This window comes from Euprymna scolopes, chromosome 46, assembly GCF_053919585.1.
Source record: "Euprymna scolopes isolate OS-2025 chromosome 46, ASM5391958v1, whole genome shotgun sequence".
NCBI lineage: Eukaryota > Metazoa > Mollusca > Cephalopoda > Sepiida > Sepiolidae > Euprymna > Euprymna scolopes.
Window position 1 is genome coordinate 30794216 of NC_136527.1, and position 16663 is coordinate 30810878.

The window sequence follows — 16663 nt, forward strand, 5'->3', positions numbered from 1 at the left end:
GAGTGTCACACGTGACTTGAAATGAATGTGAATATTTTCTGAGAGAAAAACGGTCATTAAACCATTTAAGCAAAAGTTTGTGATAATTTTTATCATTAAAATCACATTAAATATTTTTTAATATTTTTTGTGAAAATATTGAATGAATACTGCTTATCGTAATGTTCCTGAAATATTAAAAGTATTTTTAATTATTAACATCTACAATGTTTTATTTTTATATTAAAAAAAAAAGCAAACAATAATTTGCGATTTTAGTCATCATATCGGTGTCAATGGACACATGTATCCATAAAAATAAAACTGAGTTTTTAAAGAAAAGGAAATAATAAAATACGTTCAATAATTGATATTTTAAAGTTTATTATCCATTTTCATATTAAGTTAAATCAAATGACAAAATAAATAAATAAATAAATAAATAAACCACGATAAAATATTTAGTTTAAAATACAAATAACGATTTACTAAACGACGTTTTATTTACTGGATATTTTTCCGGCATTCACCGGAAGTTATTATCTTCCCTAGTAAGTACGATTTGTTTATATTTTTATCCTTTTAATTAACGTATATTGAAAAAAAAAACTGAAAGAAACAACAAAAAAACAAAAACAAAACAAAAAAAACTTTGTTGAAAACACAAAGAGAAAAGATAAGAAGCGAAAAGTTATAAAGGCTGAATGGGTAGTCGTATGCGTAAGGAAATAACACAACTAAAAGTAAGGGGTTGGACATGTGGGTAAAGGGGAGGATTTGCCGTATAGTTGTACAAATAGCTTCCAACCCTGTTATATAAAAAAAATGTGGATGTATATATAGTAAACAGAAGTTTGTTTATATTTCCGTGATTATTGAAAATGTAATCCTGTGATTAAAATTTAATTAAAAATTAACCATGTTGTTATAAATAATAAAAAGAGAGAAATAATGCAAGATGAAGTTTTAAAATTATAAAATGTGTTTTATTTTATAATTTAAAAATAAAAACAAAATGTTAGTTTTGTTCTCGAAAAGAAATAATGAAAGATGAAGTTAAATACTGAATTCTTGTGGAGACGCATCCAAGAACAATATAAAATGTAAAATCAAACCAAATCCTGTTTGTATTGTTCATTGTTTTAAATTTTAAATTACAAAATAAAAATTTTAAATTATAAAATAAAAATGTTAAATCATAAAATAAAACACATTTAATCATTTTAAAACTTAATTTTTCATTTCTTTTTTGTGTTAACCAACGTATTATTTGTATTGCTTAATGTTTTAAATTTTTAATTATACAATAAAATTTTAAATTATAAAATAAAACACATTTAACCATTTTAAAACTTTATTTTCATTTCTTTTTTTGTGTTAACCAACGTATTATTTGTATTGCTTAATGTTTTAAATTTTTAATTATACAATAAAAATTTTAAATTATAAAATAAAACACATTTAATCATTTTATTTGTTGAACAATATGGTTAAAATTATATGTAAACAAATTTCTTGATATAGACTGGTGACGACCCAAAGTGTCCCCTTTTTTTAATAACGGGGTTGGAGACTATTTGTACAACTAAACGGCAAATCTGCCGGTAAAGGTTATAAACAAAGTTCGTAGTTAAGATGAAATAATATATTTAAAAAAAAAAAAAAGAAAGAAAACGTTAAAAATATTAAAAAGTGTCTTTAAGAAGGAGATATATAATGCTTCTTACCGGAGATGGTTTAAAACGGCGAAGGGAGGACAATAGAAGATAAAAGACAGCGACATGTGAATCAAGAAAGGCTGCTGACAACAATTACGGAACAAAACACCGGTCAACCTGCCGGTGTTGATTCTATTAGAAAAATGTCCGGACAAGGGAGATAACTGTTGAAGGGACATAATGCATGGAAAATAGACAACTATCTGAAAAATAAAACAACATTTATAATTATTGTAATGTGTTTGTATTTAAAAAAAATATGTTTTATTAATTGAAAAGGCGGTTTAAGAGTTAATATTGGAAATTAACTCTGCTGTTTTGTTAAGTAAACTACTTTTAATTCATTCGATTTCGAAATTTATTTTCACTTCAAAATTTCGTGTATTTATATATATATATATATATATATATATATATATATATATGTGTGTGTGTGTGTGTGTGTGTGTGTGTGTGTGTATATATATATATATATATATATATATATATATATATATATATATATATATATATATATATATATATACATACACGTCCTCTACCCTATCCCATCCTTAGGTGTATCAGAATTTTGGGGGAATTTTTGACACCCCTAACACGAAACTGTGAATAAAATATAAAAAACTCGTAATTTCTCTTTTTAAAGTGGGTTGTTCATTTTCTATATGGAATATACTTCCAAAATAAACTATTAAAGTCGTTTAAAAAATAATAGAAATATTTTTTTATTTTTTTTATAAAACAATGTTTACAAAGTGCCGGTGTGCGTTCATGCAGCCATGTTTTTTTACGTGATGAAATCAATTGAATTTTACGAGTTAATTTTTTGCCAATTTTTACACTGTAAAAATCTATCAATTGATTAACTTTTTACTGTATTTTCATGATCAATATGAAATGTTATGCTCTTTCCAATAAACCGATTATAATATTTTAGACAAACGTTTTTTTTTAATTCCCCCCATTTTAAAATGTCTTAAAATTTTAATAATTAATTTACTCACCAAAGTTTTATATATCACAAATTGAAGATAAAGGTCAATAAATAATATATTGTAAATTAAAACAAAAAAGAAGTGTTTTTGGGGATTTACCTGTAAAGTCCAAAGTGTAAAACCTTTTTTTTTTTTTTTAACCATGTTGATTTTTTGAATTGCCCAGTAAGTATTGGACTCTGCCGACAATATTTTTTGATTTAAACACGAGGGAATTTTATAAGTAGTTCAGTAGAAATACACCTTATATAAAGTATTTTAACCCAATAATAATAATACATCAATTATTATAAGTAGAAAGATGCGATTACATATCAGACAACTTCACAAAATATAACTGCTACACAACTTACTATGTCGATACTGTATATGGCTAATCAGTTTATAATTGTTGGATTTTTCTCGATCTGATGCTGATAACTGTATGTTGTTCAATACACTTGTTTAGTCGTATGCTTTGGAAGGATAAATTGTCCCCGAAAAATGTTCACTAAAATTGATGCTATGACAAGCATTCAATACAAAATGCCCTGGTCTAATTTCTCATAGAAGTAGGACAATGAACAATTACAAAATTATTGCATCGTTTTATTCTAAGTAAACAGATTCGTTGACATAAATATAACAAAACAACACAAAATATAACTGCTACAATGCTACATATCTATGTTAAGGCTAATCAGTTTCTAACTGTAAAATTTTTCTCCATATCTGACGCTGCAACAGTAAATGAGATGTTGTTCAATACACTTGATTAGTCGTATGATTTGGAAGGCTAAAATATACACTGAAATTGATGTAATGGCAGCCATTCAATACGTAATGCACTGATTTAATTTCTCATATAAGTAGAAAAACGAACATTGCCACAGTTATTTGTTTTTTTTTTCTAGATAAGAACATCAAAGAGTTACAAATTTATTGCATCGGTTTATGCATATCTTGACAGTTGGAGACCAACCAGATCTCGTTGCTGCTACAGATTTCATGACATCTTGGAATTTAAAATTAATTCAGAGTTGCAATTTGCCACATAAGACATAGAGATATAAATTATTGCATAAGCAACAGTTCTACTAGATAAGACAAACGGAAGTGGGCCAGGGTCATTACTTCTTGATCGTGTCCTGTTTTAAAAAATCTTGCGCAATAAACATTTTGATGAGAACAACAATGATAAATAACTAAAACCTTAAGTAGGCATTTAGACATGAATACTCGATATAAAATAGACGTTTTATTGAAATGTAGTGGATTTATAAACGTTACGCCATAACTTCGACATGAAAGCTGAATGTTCTTTATAAATTTTATCATTTTACTTCTTGTTGTGGATGAAGTATATCAGATCTCAATATATCTCTAAACAGTACAAGTGTGTGTTCGCATGTTTGTCTAAAGCTGATTTCCTGAAAACAGAACAGCTATATACATGACAAAAATATGACTTGTCAGTTTTTTTTTTACTTTGTAGGGAAAATCAAACTTACTTGGCTAGTATGTGTGCGTGCATCTGAGGGTTGGCTGTTTAACAAAAAATATAATGAAAGACTAAAATCGTTAAAGTTGCTTTGATGGGTAACTGTCGGAAAAGCCATGTAGAATGTCAATATTTCTATGCAAATGAGACAGGTGAATAATAACAGACGTGAAGTGAATGGAGTATATTTTTAGAAGGCGTGCTACGTACGTAGTCATGTGCAATCAACTTGAAAGATTGGCGAGTTCTAGAGTTGGGACATTTGACAACAGAATGCAGAGTTTTGGAGTTAATAGTTGTGAAAGCAGTGCCTGGTTATGTATTTGGACGTTTTGACAACAGAATATCAAATTTTGGATTTGGGAATTTTGACAATATAATGTAGCATTATGGAGTTAATAGTTTTGACAACAGAGTGTCTGGTTCTGTATTTGGACGTTTTACAACAGAGTGTTGAACCTACCTGATAAATTATTAGTTTAACAATATACTTAAGTTAATTTGAAGAGATCTTCCTGGAATTTATAGTTGATTATATCTATGATATGAATTCATATCCGAGACAAATTTAAGGATAGTTGTTATCCTGTCATTGCTAAAGTTTGGTCTTGTAGACATTCTGTCTGAATATTTCTTAGGATTTTTCATTAGACCAGTTAGTAAATTTCATATACTTTTGTCCTTTTTATTTCAATTTACTTCACTTGAAGTTCTCAGAAATAAAGAGACTCCCTACCTGTGGTTCACCCTTGCTCTATATGAGATACATAGATATTTGAATGTCCTATTAAAGTTCATTTGTCTTCTGTATATTTTTGAATATAAGCAGGTAATGGCGCATCCTACCAGATTATCGGCATGGGCTGATTTTAATCTCACTTGCTCTTGGCTCACCAGGTATATTTTTCAGGTAGTTTTTAAAAATCTTTAAACTAATTTCAGTTGCTCTTAAAATGACTAGAATAGAGTTGTTCAAATATTCCAGTTTCTTTTCTATGTCGTACATAAGATGTTGGTATTTCGTTATTTTCCTCTCAATATGTTTTACCCAGTATTATTGGAAACATGAACGTCTAAGGATGCTTCATTCTCCATCTTGTTCCATATCATAATGTAAGGTTTAATAGATCCGTTTTATAGACATAGTGGATAGTGTATCTAACTGAAGCATTCAATATTCAACAGTTTACAGATTATCATGCATTCTTCATTGGTCATCAAAATCTGATGGCACTTGTCATTGCTGACATCAACTCATCTTCATTGTTTATGAAAATTTGATCGTGAACCGTCATTATAACTTTGTTCAGATCATAGTGAAACAATCATCTTTAAAGTCTTCCTTATTTATAAAGTCACAGGTGAATAAATACAGAAAATACCTGTAATAATATTGTTTGGCCCATTTTTCCAATTTTTTCTAATGGAACTTCTGGAGTATTTTTAACAATTTTTGGGGGTGATTTCTGTAGCAGACTTATTTTCTAATTCTATCATATTTCCCAAATCAACGGTTTTGTGATAGAGGTTTTCCTGCTAGCTCGTTTCGTGATGTTAGTATACAATTTTGTGGTTTTGCATTTTAGAAGATCATCAGATATTGTACACTGTATGTGTCAAAGTTGACTTTTGTGTCCCATGTGTGTTTTAATATGACTTAGATTTGACTTCCGTATGTGTTTTGATATGACACCGCAAAGTTAATTACTGTGCAAAAAAACTGACATTGGTCTAAAGAAACCAGATATTTCACAAGAATTTTTTTTCTCTTTTGTTTTAATTTTCTTATCACTTTGTTTTTCCTGGGGATGGGGCATTCTACCGGATACCAAATATTCTCCCATTAGTTTAATTCCTCCAACTGAGAGATCTTTTAAAGATTCTAACCGTCCCTCCTGTATGTTTTTATATGAGTCAACAAATTTGACTTCGCTTCAAAAGAAGAGCCACATTCTTAAAAAAATTGGTGTTTCTCTCCCCTATGTTTTTATATGATTATGCTAATCTGACTTTCATATGGCACAACAAATCTGACTTCCGTGCAAAAGAATAACCACACACTCCACAAGAATATGGTTTCTCCCTGGAATGTGTTTTCATATGATACGATAAAGTTGACTTGTGTGCAAAAGAAGAACCACTTACTTCACAAGAATGTGGCTTGTCTCCTGTATGTGTTTTCATATGGATCAATAAAGTTGACTTCTGTGAAAAATAAGAACCTCATACTTCACAACAATGTGGTTTGTCTCTTTTTTTCATTTTTCTTAAACTTTTTCATCTAGGATGTGGGACATCCAACCAGATGTCTGACATTTACCCCTATTTTAGTGAGTCCAACCAAGAGATCTTTTCAGGATTCTAGCCGTCCCTTTCAGTGCAATCGTTTGTATTTCACTTGCACTTGGTTCACCGGGTATGCTTGCTATGTACTTTTTAAAGTTCTTTTTCATAAGCCCAGTTGCTCCTATGATGACTGGTATAATTAAAACGTCTTTTAATTTCCAATTTCGTTTCATATCATACATAAGTCCTTGATACTTTGTTATCCTTTCCCTCTCAGCTCCGTTAAGCCCTGTACAATTGGGTACACTGACCTCTATTATGGTCGCCTTTTTGTTTGCTCTGTCCCAAATCACTATATCTGGTTTAACAGCTGCGTTTTCAAGATATGTAGCAGTAGGGGTTATGTAGTCATAGTGAATAGTGTAGTTGTCATTCCCAACTGTTCGTTCGGGTATATGTTCCCAGGATTTTTTTTACTACACTGAATGTTGAGTTTCTTACATATCTTCCAGTGAAGGTATTTGCAAACTCCGTTATGGCGATCTGTATAATAACCGTCTCCAAGTAGGACTTTGCAACCAGAAATCAGGTGGCCCACACTCTCAACCTCAGTGCTACAGAACCTGCATTTATTATTGTTGCTTAGACCACACATCTTTTTGAAGGCGTTTGTCATGAGGCCCTGGTCTTGTGCAGCCAATATCAACCTCTCTTGGTCGTAATGGAGGGATCCTCTTTTGAGCCAGTCCAGGGAACCATCCCTATCAATATATTCTTGGGATAGTTCAGTCGGTAGGTATTTTGCCCGTTTATGGTTGGTCCATTCTTCTGTTTTAACACTATGGAACTGGCTAGTGTATTTTTTCCGACTTTTCTGGGCTATGTCAGTGGCAGGCTTGTTTGGGTTCTCAGTATCATTTGTAAGGCAATCTTTTCCAAAATGAGTGGCAAGTTGTGTTATAGATGTTGTACTACTTGCTCGATTCTGATAATGGTCTTTAATTTTCATAAGCTTGGGGTTACAGGAACTTATTATGTACTGACCTATGCTGACGATTGTGGCTCTGTGTTGATGATTGACTTCCGAGAGTCCCATACCTCCTTCTCGCCTGGGTAGGTACAAACAAGGCATGCACTGATTTCGATAAATAACTCGGTACAAGGTTAGCATTTTCCTTGTCTTTGCGTCAAGCCAATTTATGTCTTTCTGAGGCCAGTCAATAATGCCAAAACTATATGTTAGTACTGGCATGGCAAGTTGGTTAATTGCCGTAATTTTGTTCTTGTTTGTGATTTCAGTTTTGCAGATTTTTCTTACCCGGCGTAAATATTCTTGGCTTAGTTTCTCTCTCATCTTGGAATGCTGGATGGACTCATTTTCATCAATGCCGAGGTATTTGTATGTTTCCTTTTCATCCAGTTCTCTGATTACACTATTTTCATCGTGCTGTATATTTTCAGTAGATATCTTCTTGCCAGCTGTCAGAGTACACATAGCACACTTATCCAGCCCGAGCTTCATTTTGATGTCATTAGAAAAAGTGTGGACAATTTTCAGTAGATTATCTAAATCATTATCCGAGCTAGCATAAAGCTTAATATCATCCATGAAAAATAAATGGTTTATTAACTTGGAGGATTCTCTTTGGCGGCTGTAGCTTAGATTATAAGCACATTGGCAGTTCTTTAGAAGCTTACTTAGAGGATCAATTGCCAAGCAAAATAGTAGAGGAGATAAACTGTCTCCTTGGAAGATTCCTTTTTTATTTTTATATTTGGGATGGATATCCTTCCCCCATTATGGTTTAAGGTAATGGATGTTTGCCACTCCTTCATTTGGGCAGCTAAAATTTCTCGTATGGTCGGGTGGATTTTATATAATTCAAGGCATTTTAGTATCCACGAATGGGGTACAATATCAAATGCTTTCTGATAATCTATCCATGCCATATTTAGATTTCTTTTTCTTTTCCTGCAATCTTCCAAAATGGTCTTATTAATGAGCAACTGATCTTTGGTGCCCAGGCAGTTTTTCCTACATCCTGTTTTTTCCTCCTCAAGATAATCACCGGATGAAAGATGGTCATGTATGCTGTCAGCTATTAATCAAGTGAACAGCTTGTAAGTCGTGGTTAGGCAGCATATTGGGCGATATTTGCTAGGGTTTTTGGTTTCTGTGCTTTTAACTATTAAGCTTGTATCGCCTTTTAATAGCCATGATGGTGTCGCTTCATAAGCTTTCAACATTCTGGTGAAACATCTGCTATAATGATCATGCAATGCTGTTAGCTGTTTTAACCAGAAGTTAGATATGTTTTCGATGCCAGGTTTCTTGTGATTTGAAGCTCGTGCCAGCTTTGATCTAATTTTATCTGGCGTTATTTCTGGCTCTGGCATTTCTCTTTTATTTTTGTTTGCATTGATAATATCCCCGATCCACTGGGCCTCTTCGTTATGTACTTCCTCTGTTTCAAATAAGGGTCTCCAGTAATCGTCTAATTCCTGTTTACATGGGGGATCTTGGATTTTAATTTCCTCTCTTATTAGATTCCTGTAGAAAGTTCTGGGATTGTTTGAAAAAAGGCTTATTCTGTGTCTTTGCATGAATCTTTGCCATGCGATGTTTAATTCTTTGGGCAATGGCTGGTATTTTGCCTTCCAGTTCCTTCACTATGCTTCTGATATTTTTAAAATTTATTTTTCTCTCCTGTATGTGTTACCATATTCCTCAACAAATGTAACGTTCGTGCAAAAGAAAAACCACATACTTCACAATAATATTGTTTGTCTCCCATGTTTGCTCGCAGCTGATTCCACAAAAAGTACATGCAATGGCGTGCACGATGATAGGCACACTGATAAATTTCAACTTTAGAAAATTTGTATGAAGAAATTTATAATTATTTAAAACTTTTTAAATTATCAATGAAGAAAGGTCCTTCTTATCCATTAATGAATTTGTTTTACTGTTGCAAATCTGGAAATAAAATAAATCTGAAAAAACACATTACATGTGGTTAAATTGAATTATGTTGATTTTTATTAAAAATATCCAGAACATTGATTATTAATGAAATTCGAAATTAGTTTTTGAAATAATAATTTGTTAACAGAATTACTTCGTCCTCTTTTTGTCAAATGTTTTACTAAAATTATTAACTGTTCTCGATTAAAGGGATGAGGATTGATTATAAATATTATTTGGATTCTTCAGAATACCGTTCTCATCTTGACTGTCATTTTACAACATTTACCTCAGTTCATGAGATTAGCATGTTCTCGTGTTGTTAGCGATGACTGGGTAAAAATCGTAAGTAATTTTAAATTCTATTTCCAATCTCACTGAGGATTGAAACTTCAATGTTCAGGAGTATGTCACTTACAATTGGATTTTACAAAGTACTCTGACAATGTTAGGAACTATTTTGTCTCTAGATGTTATCACTATTTAACACTACATATATATGTTTGTGCATATAAATTTGGAGTAAAAAATGTAAAAATAAAATGCAGTTTAAATATATATGGATGTCTAGATATTTTTTACTAATTATTATTATATGTATAATTTTTAAAATAATTAATGGTCCCAATTTATTTAATGAAAAAGAGTAAAAATATAAAATGCGGTTTAAATTCCTGAAAAAGTTTAACCTATCGTAGATTTAGCACTTTCACAGACAACTTCTAAAAAAGTTTCCAATTAGAAAAGAGAATTCAAGACATAACGATTTTTTATCCTTATAAAATGTTGATATTTATATAGTTAAATTCTCATTTGGAATCGATAACTACAATTGTTAAATTGAAATTTGAAACTTAATTTATATTAATTTGGTACCAGACAGGCAAATAGATGATGGGATATATGCTCTCTCTCTCTTTCTCTCTCTCTCTCTCTCTCTCTCTCTCTCTCTATATATATATATATATATATATATATAAACACTTTTACTACTTATTACTATATGTATATATAATCTATTAACTAATAATTAATAGTTTCCATATCATGTTAAACAGTATACTATGTATTCTTAGTAGGTGATCATCACCAGATTATGTGATGTTCTTTAAGTCATTTTATTCTTCACTGTTCTTCTTCATCTATAATTCTTACTTCATCCCATTATTTCCGTTTTCCATTCATATATATTCTGCCATAAAAGATATCAAAAAATATTTAGGGTGTTATGAGAGGCTTTTAATGATGGTAGCCCTACGTAGAATCACATGAAAAATTCTATTTTCAATCTCACTGAGTATTAGAAATGTCAACATTCAGGAGCATGTAACTTACTACTGGACTTTACCAAGTACTCTAACAATAGCACCATAGATCGTAGCAGACAATCACAGTATATGTATGTGTATATAAGGTCTAAGGAAAGTTTGAGTAACAAAATGTAAAATAAAAGAATGCACTATAAATTCCTGAAAACAACTTAAATTAATTGCAGATCTGGCATTTGTATTAGCTGACATCTAAAGATAATTCAAGTATATAAGGATAAAAACACGATAAATTTGTTAAATCGAAAATCAGCTGCCTTCCATGTATCATGTTGTAGAGATTTAAAAGATGGACAGCTGTAAAATGTATGTCTCTCCAGTGTAAAAAAACAATTCTGCAACACCAAAATGTAGAAACAATACAGTTATTATTTATATAAATATGTAAAAAATGAAATATCAATAATATATACGAATACATTTTATATTAATAAGATTATAAGATCTATTCTGCGACATATTAACTAGCATATAAATTTTATGAGAATAAATATGCATAAAAATTACCAGACAATATATATATATATATATATATATATATATATATATATATATATATATATATATATATATATGTATGTATGTATGTATATGGATTTATAAACACTTTTTACTATATGTATTTATGTATATATATATGTATATATATACATATATATATTTACTATTTCTTATATATATAATCTATTATTTATCAATAATGGTTCCTATATGGTGTTCAACATTATACTATGTATTCTTAGTAGTTGATCAGCCCCAAGATTATGCTTTGTTCATTTAAGCCATTTTACTGTTCTTCTCCCTCTGTAATATTTACTTAATTATATAATATTTGATTATTTCCCTTTTCCATTCATCTATATTCTGCCGTAATTGATTTTTCAGTCACTCCACATATTGATGAATGACATGACTTACATTTGTATAATTTTCCACATTTACATGGAATCTCTTACTCATGATTTTTTGCAGTACGTATTGCTTTTGCTCTGTGTTGTAGGAAACAGACTGTTACTTTCTTTAAAGATATCAAGAAAAATTTTGGTTGTTATGAGAATCTTTTAATGATGTTAACGGCAAGTGGAATCACATGACCTAGAAAGTAAAAGAGACAATACTTAAATTCTTTGGTGTCACATCTGCAAAAACAGGTCACATATATAGCCCAGAGAAAAGGGCAAAAGACGAGACAGCTGGCAATCAACATCGTACAAGCATGTACTCACCTTCCGGTCAACACTCTATCTCTAGCTGGGCTCACCCATATGAGAAAGTAGAAAAACAAAAAAAAATTAAATATTTTTTTACAAAACCGAAGCATACAAGTTTTTTGCTGACGAAAAATCGACTGTGCAACATAAGTCTCATTTGTTGCCGTATTTTGACTAGTTATTCTAACAAAGAAAAAAGAACTGGGACGAACTGTAAACACAGGATATAAAGGGTTCTATAATCTTAAGGAAAATAAAAAAAAACAAGATAATAAGGGTGGTGGTATTCGGTTGCATTGCCCTGGTGTTCCTGCTAAAAAACTTATATATATATATATATGTATATATATATATATATATACATATATATATGTATATATATGTATATATATATATATATATATATATATATATATATATATGTATAAAACTTATATATACACTTTAGAATTGAAATAGGCAGTTGGGTCAGTAACAAGACCGACAAGAGGGGAATCCCCCAAGATATGGAGACAAATAGAACAAGAGCAAACTAATACACATAGACGATAACATGAGCACATCAAAGTCTTTTTTTCAATGAGGAAAAGAATTATAGAACTCTAGTAATAAGGAGGCAGAGGTGTCAGTAATAATGTTTTTAAAACTTTGAGACAGGTCCTTTAATTAAGGCGCGATAAGAATATGGAAAAAGATACTCAAATTTAGCACAAAAATGTGTTAAAACACCAGCATCTGCATACATGCATAATTTGTGCGGGTTTTAGAAATGGTCAAAGATGAGAATATGAAATAGAACAAATAATCAGTGGATTCATTAGCAATCTTAGCAGAGTATCGTAAGCTAATGCAGTTGTGAAGGTTGAAGGTCTCGTAAGTTTTCTTTGCTGCCAATGAACAAAACCAACCAAACACTAAGCTTGGTAAGGGGCTGCCAAATAGCAAAGTCTAGTGTGACTTGTAACATTACCGAGATTACCATACTTGATGAACAAAAATAATAGTACCTGAAGAATTTAACTTGGAAGTTGATAGGTTGCTTAAACAGAATAAAGCATTATGGATGATAAGGACTTATAAACACTTTTTACTCTATATATATATATATATATATATATATATATATTATGGATGATAAGGACTTATAAACACTTTTTACTATATATATATATATTATGGATGATAAGGACTTGGGCAGAACCAATATGGTGGAGATGCATATCGACACTGGAATGCATGAGCCCATATTGAGATTAGAAACCTGAGGAAGCAACAATGCAGGCGAGCGATCTCCTTGTTTTTCCTTTTGCTAAACTGGCATGAGATATTTTTAGGCCCTAAAGTAAGCAGTTCATAGTGAGGTTCTGGAATGCATGAGCCCATATTGAGATTAGAAATCTTTTGCTAAACTGGCATTTGATATTTTCAGGCCCTAGCCTAAATATTTTGGTAAGCAGTTCATAGTGACGTTCATCGATATGTATAGTGGTTGACCTTTTGCAGTTCCTAATAAGAAGGCAGAAACATCGGTGCATCTGTTGTTGGGTAAAATTTACCATAGATTCAGGGCACCACTCCAGTTGTAAACAGAGAGTGGACCCGAAAATATTAATAACGTGATGAAGAAGGCATTGGAGGACGTCAACATACATCATGTGACCACATCATTTTATCACCCCCAAAGTAATGGCAAAGTAGAAAGATTTCATATGATTATGTATCATATTTATATGAAAAAGGTCGATGAGCAGTCATTGAGTGTTGACATTTAACAAAAGAAAACATTCTTGGAAAGAAGAAATTATTAATAATAAAACTGTAAAGAGTCGCAAAATTGTACATACATTTGATAATAGTACAGATTACTACAGCTACAATGTGTAAATTGATGGGGAGCTAGAGAGCGTTGAGACTGAGGGAGAGTGGAAAAATGTGATTTTTTTAAATGGAGAAGGAGGGATGTCACATGTTGAAGGTGCTGGTAGCAAACACACTGAACTCTATGGTTAGCTATTTTACACAAGCAGCTTTTGAAGGTGAGGGCAGCTGCAAAAAAGCAAGTCACATATATAGCCCAGAAGAAAATCAACATAACACATGCATGGCTCTATCCACCCACTTCTGGTTCACACTCTTCCTCCCTAGCTGGGTGCATGCATATAAGGAAGTAAGGAAACAGAAAATAAGTTTTTATATTTTTATTAAAAACCAACGTGTACAAGCTTTTTTCTGACTGACAAAAATCGACTGTGCAATATACGTTTTTCTTGATCGCAATGTATGGAAATCAATTTGCTGTTTCCTCCAGCACACTGCTCAGTCATTTTGAACGAATATCAAATTGAATAAATCTCTTTTGTATTCCATTATTCTTGCTTAACTAAGTAAGTTTTGAAAGTGTAAATAAGATGGCAGACATCAGTTTGGAAGGATCAGAAAAAACCGTAAATAACGTGCAACTAAGCTTAATATAAATCAAATTCCTCGACATGACACCTTTAAAGTCAACTGAAGCAAAGTATGTCTATGAATATCCTGACACTCAAAACCTGCAAGAGCAGATAATCAAGCCTTCCACATTCATACTAGCTAATCTGTGTGATTTTAAATTTGTTAAGAATATCAATAGTATATCTTATAGAATATTGGCCCATTTTAATAGCGATCATATCACTCTAGGACTCACAACCAATACAGATAATGGATGTCAATTTTAAAGTTTAAAAAGGTTAAGAGGATCCTAATTTACCGTATATGTGCTTCAGGGTTGCACTTGCTAACACCACTGCATTTATATTTGCCCTCTATCGGCCCCACAACAGCGGAGTTACTATCTTTAAGAGTATATCTGAGAAAACAGACCACATACTGTCTGCACATCCCTCGGCTAACATCCAAATCTGTGATGACTTCAGCGTCCATAACGTGGAATGGCTGACCCATTCAAATAAGAGAGACGATGAGGGGAGGTTTTGTCATGATTTTGCCATTACTAATGACATCACTCATATTGTTCGCGAACCCACCCATGTGCCCGACACACCCGGTCAATATGCAAGCCTCCTAGATCTTTTTCTCTCAACTTCCCCTGAGCTATGTTCATGTTCCGTTCATTCTCCTCTAGGATCCTCCGACCACTCCGTCATATCAATTAAGATAAAAACGAAATGTAATAAGTCCCCAGACGTACCCCTTCACCGTAATGTATACCGATACTGTATGGCTGATTGGGATAGCTTCTGTACATTCATATGTGATTTACCTCTGCACTCCATGTTTAAAAAGGAAGTGTGCTCTATAGTATCAGATCCGACCGAATGGTTAATTGTAGTTAATTGTAGTTAATTCATACCATCTAATAAATTCCAACAAAAACCTAACAACCAGCCATGGTTCTCCCCAGAATGTGCTGCTGCTATCGCGCACATAAATCACTTCTTCCATAGCTACCAAAGTAATAGATGCACTTAGACTAAAGCTGCTTTCAGGACTGCCAGCAACCACTGTAAAAGAGTAATAAAAAATGCAAAAGAGCTATATACCCAGTCTGTTAAATCCGAAGCAGCTGATCAGCGGCTTGGTTCCCACCAGTTTTGGCAAATAACAAATAGGATCCTGCACAGAAGTGTGCGTTCTATCCCAACCATTATCAATGGGCCAGAGGTCATCTCATCAATGTCTGACAAGGCCAAACTATTTGCAAAGAACTTTGCAGCTAATTCTACCCTATGCAACGAAGGCCATCAACTCCCCATATTTCTTCCTATAACACAGAAAAGGCTAGGTAACATACAAATATTCGTGCATGAGGTCGCCAAGCTAATCAAGAACCTAGATTCCAGTAAAGCAATTGGCCCTGATGGCATCCCAATTATAGCGTTAAAAAAGCTTCAACCAGAACTTGCTCCCATACTTACGAAACCATTTTAGCGCTGCCTTAAGGAGAAGTGCTTTCCGACTCCCTGGAAGACCTCATCAGTCTACCCTGTATTTAAGAATTCAGGTGATAAGTCATCTCCCTCTCAGTACAGACCAATAAGTCTCCTGTGTGTTATGAGTAAGTTGCTGGAATCCATATTAAATAGAGTAGTCAACCACAGCAGGAATAACCTTCTTAGTGACACACAATATGGTTTCCGCTCTGCAAGATCTACCGCAGATGTGCTGACGGTTATATCCCACAGGATTAATGAATCTCTTGACAAAGGCTTCCTTTCTAGGGCAATTGCTCTTGACATATCAAAGGCCTTCAACAAGGTATGGCATAAGGGTCTACTTCACAAGATTCCCAGCTACGGTATAACTGGAAATATTTTCTCAATCATTAAATCATTTCTCTCCGATAGGCTCACAAGAGTAGTGGTAGATGGACAAAAATCGGAAGCCTGCAATATAAATGATGGAGTCCCTCAGGGGTCAATCCTGGGCCCAACTCTCTTCCTGATCTACATCAATGACCTCCCTAAACACATACTTAAATCATTCGTTGACATCTATGCTGATGACACGACCATCTACAGCAACAAATCAAAGGCTATAAATGACAAAGTTCTCTCTGATTCTCTCTCCTCTGATCTCGAGCACGTGGTTCAGTGGGGGAAGATGTGTCTGGTTACCTTTAATGCATCCAAAACCAAACTCTGGCATCAATTGTGATGGATGCCTCTCGTCTGGGTGAGGCCCCGTGTTTTGACAAGCTAC